Source organism: Dipodomys spectabilis, unplaced genomic scaffold, assembly GCF_019054845.1.
Source record: "Dipodomys spectabilis isolate Male_0828 unplaced genomic scaffold, ASM1905484v1 ptg000268l, whole genome shotgun sequence".
Classification (NCBI taxonomy): Eukaryota; Metazoa; Chordata; class Mammalia; order Rodentia; family Heteromyidae; genus Dipodomys; species Dipodomys spectabilis.
In genome coordinates this window covers 602,162-606,599 of record NW_024870945.1, presented here as the reverse complement: position 1 = coordinate 606,599, position 4,438 = coordinate 602,162, and the positions used below count along the sequence as shown (strand labels likewise).

Sequence of the window (4,438 nt, the reverse complement as noted above, 5' to 3'; positions counted from 1 at the left end):
CAGAAATGACATGACAAAACACTGATAAATAAAAGCATTGCAACACAGTTAGCTCTTTTCAGCCTCACCCTGTCCACATTGGCAAGCAACATTGCAACAGCACAGTCACACATATACACATACACACATGTGTGCACATGTACACACATATATATGCATGCTAAATTCAGGGTTTAATACAAAAAAGTACAAATAAAATATTAGTGATTTGGACAAACATTAATTTGCCTTATTACAAAATAATACACAATCCAGTCACCATGGGTGTTACATTTTACTTGCCTCGCCACATGTGACCACTTAATTTATTTTAATTCATTCATTCATTCATTTGTTTTGTGCTAATACTAGCCTTGAATTCAGGACCTGGTTCTGTCCCAGAATTTGTTGTTTTTTTGTTTTAGTTTTCTCAAGCCTAGAATTTTACTGCTTGTCCCACAGCTCCATTTCTAGCTTTTGCTGGTTACTTTCAAATCAGAATCTAATGAATGTTTTATGCTTGGTATGGTTTCAAACCACAATCCTCAGATTTCATCTTTCTGATTAGCTAGGATAAACACATGAGCCACCAGTGTGGCTTCTAGATTTTCCTCTATAGCTATCTAATGCACATACTTAGATAGTAATTTAAAACTTAGAGTATAGAAGCAAGTTGTACAGTGTTGATATTATCCTGTCAGAAATTTAAGCTAGTAAATTTCTTCTTAAAACCATGAACAAAAATACCATGATATAATATAAGAAAACTCACTATTGAACACATGAGCTTTAAGAGTTTTCTAATAAATCCATTATTTGTTACCCAACATTAGAAAAAAACTGTATAATGCAGTAGTAAAAAAAAGTCTTTTGTAGGAATACTTAATTACCTTGTTTTTAAAGACACCTGTTTTCATCTAAAAAAGTAGGCCTGTCTATTGTCTTCATGTGATTTTGATGGTTGAAGGTGCTTAATGAGAAGTCAAAGTGTATTACTAATCCTTTGCTATCAATTAAATCTCACCTTTTCTTCTTGGAACATATAATGATTAAAGCAATAGTTCATAATCAGCAAGCAATAGTTCAGATTCACACTTCCAGTGCAAGTGGATCACTAGTAATTAATCCTTGATACCATTTTCCACAAAGTTTTGTCCCAGATACAATCGGTCTGCCTTCTCTAGCTGCTTTCCTAGCCTGGACCTATTCCTTCACTCTACAGGAAAAGTGATATTCAACTGATTTCAGTCAGATCTGTTACTAGAATTATCAGGGATTTAGATCCTTGTCTGTAATTTGGTCAAAGCTATGTCTCTTTATGTAGGCTATTAAAAGTGTATTTACTAATTTCAAGTAAATACATAAATTCTATTTCCATCACTTTTAAAAAATAAAATTGTTTTCTCTATAAATTGATCCGAGGCCTGTATTTTGTGGCTAGCTATGTCATTGCACATCTGTCTCTCTCTTCCTCTCTCCCTTTCATGGTTCTCATAGATAATATGACTGCTCCATAATTATCCTAATTTATTTTGCTTTTATATTTTTGGTTGCATCATTTCACTTTCTGCTCTGCCATTCCCCAAATCATTTACATAGAAGGCATTATTTCATATTTTCTCATTCCTAGAATAAGCTGCACATGAAGACACCACTGGTCCTCATTTCAGTCTGTACCTTTCAATATGGAGGAAAACATTTCCTCTGCTCTCTATCAATTCCCTGCTCTCCAGTTAGAATAATTTCGAATAGTAAAAATGGAAAAAGAGAAAAAAATCATGGTGAAATAACATATGTAGAAAATTCACTGGATTTTTCTGAGCAGTTCAACCAACGTGAACTATTGGGGAATACATGTGTACCTGATTCCCACTGGTACTCAGTGTCTCTGGTTAGGCAATTCTGATGAAGACAAGGAACAAGATAAAAAAGTGAGGAACAGTATCATTTGCAAAAAAAAGTGGAGACGTATTCAAGCAATTTTTTCTGTGGGCTGCTGAAAGTAATTGGCTTACTACAGTGCAGAGACTACTTTCCAAAAAGGCCACTCATGTGAATACTAGGGATGATGATGAGTATACCTCTCTTCATCAGGAATCCTACATGAGTTGGTGGCTCAAGGCAGATATTCATGCAATTACTGTGAATGGCTGGACACCCCTGCTCAGTGCTTATATGTTGAATAATACAAGAGTGGCTTCTTTCTTAGTTCATCACTATGTAGATACCAATGCCCAAACTAAAGTTCTCTTAACCCCCTTGCATCTTGCTGCTTGGAATAGAAATAGCAAAGATATGCTGGATCTCCTTCTATTGAAGCATTATATCAAACAAGGTCTGAAGCACAACTTGAAAGAAACTGCATTTAATATTGCCAAAAGAATAAATACGTATCACTACCTCGTTGAAGTTATGGAAGGCTGTAAAAATTGTTCTCCTAAGTCATAATGGTTTGGTTAAGTTTCTTAATTTTCAAAAATGCCAATCCATCTTTGTGTCTGTACAAAATATTTTCACAATACAGAGCAACGGCAATATCTTACTTTAAAAATTCATGGATTCAATGGTATTCTTCAAGTGAATTGCCTGACTTTGATGTCAAATTGTATTCAAGAGTTGTTTGTATACATCTATAATGATTTCTGCAGAGTTTGTGATTTTTTAAATCAGAAATCATTTTAACTTATCTGTTGAAATGAGTAGTACAGAAACTGAAAATATTTCTGATGCTTGTCTGAAAAAAGTATATTTTAAAATAATCTGTATTTTGTTTGTATAATGTCCATAATCTATTTCATTCTCTCCTAGATATAATACTTTGAATTCTACATTGTTTTATAATATATAGGTTCATTAATAAATGTGTTATTTCAGATAGCATTCCATATAGAAAAAGTTTAAGATTCCTTTTTTACCTAAGTCCTTATAGTATTTTACTTCTTTGGGATAAAATGACAATGTTATCTACTTTCAAAAGTTTTGTAAAGATTATGCTATATAAAGGCCTTTCTAAAGTGAGGATTTAATACACTGATGTCTAACTAACTTTCAGTTCAATGAATTATATGTGTTGTTACATTTGTAGTTTTTTAGTTTTTTATTGTGAAAATACTGTACGGAGGGGTGACAATTACATGGGCAGGATAATGAGTAAATTTCTTATCAAGCATTGTAGCCTCCTCCTTTGTTTCCCCTTCCCATCCCTTCCCATCCTCCCTCTGCCCCCCCCACTCAATCCTCCTCACTAGCCCCCTCCCCGCACCAAAGTTCTAAAGTTCATTTTTGACATAATGACTTGTATTTTTGTAATCAATTTTTTAATAACTTTTTTTCATTTCTTACATCTGAAGAATGAAAAATATGGAATACTTCACAAATTTTCATATCATCCTTGTGCAAGTGCCATGATAATCTCTATATTGTTGTAATTTGGGTAAATGTGCTGCTGAAGCATGTAGTATCCTGTAAAGTTAAGTAGTTAATGATGCAATCTTTATACAGGCATATATCCTTAGTTGACTTTTTGTAACCAGGAAACCTTATTGTTACTAAAAATGCTATTGATCTTACTTCTCTAAAATTCTGTGTATATTGGAAAAAACATATTGTTTGGTCGATTGCTCACATTTGCAATTTTTTTGTCAATGACTATTTTAAGTCTTTTTCATTTTAAATTTGATCATACTTTGAAGCCTTTATAGCTAGGTCCAAAGGTGATAGCTTTTCAAGTACTTATTTATCAACTGAATTAGCTTTGTGGAGCTAATGGATTCAAAGCAAGCCTTGCTTAAGAGCTCCTTCTAAACTTCTGCAGCTTAAAATTCCTAAATGAGGTCTTACTGGCACAAATGTCTACCTGACCCTTTACTCTTCTTCCATGTAGCAACAGACCAAACAGAATATCTTACCCTGATAGCATAGATTGTCTTACTGGAACAAAACTAATCTTAGTTAAAAAGGATCATAGAGAGATGAACAATTAAGACAGAATCGTTTAGACTAGAAGGTATTTTATCAAAATATAATTGTTTCTTATACCTAATATTTCAAAAGTAGCTAAAGCCAAGAAGGTGAAAAAGTTTTGACATGCATGATTACCTAATGTCCTGGCCATTCTACCATCCAACCAGGCAGGAATTTACACTACTGCCTTTCTTTCACCCAATATTTTCATAGTTACAAGAGAAGTCTATATGTTTCTCCTTGATATTAGGCCTTAAATTGGTAATGTTTATCACAATGTTTCCTCTTGCATCTAGGCTGTAAATCTACAAATGGTAAAGCTTTAGGTCCAACTCTACCAACACTGAGGTAGAAATAATGGAATAATACTTTAAAACACAGTTGCCTTTGATACACTAACCACGACAGTACATTGAAAAACATGTGCCTTTTTCTTATATTACATATAGTTACATATTTTATCTTTATACGTGCTAATATTTTTTTCACACAGTGA

The 4,438-nt window shown here is 33.3% G+C and overlaps 1 pseudogene; it reads right to left on the bottom strand.

Annotated features, from left to right (window-relative positions):
• Positions 1-3,333: 3,333 nt before the first annotated feature.
• On the bottom strand, positions 3,334-3,433 carry LOC122125955 (annotated as a pseudogene).
• Between the last annotated feature and the right edge of the window lie 1,005 nt (positions 3,434-4,438).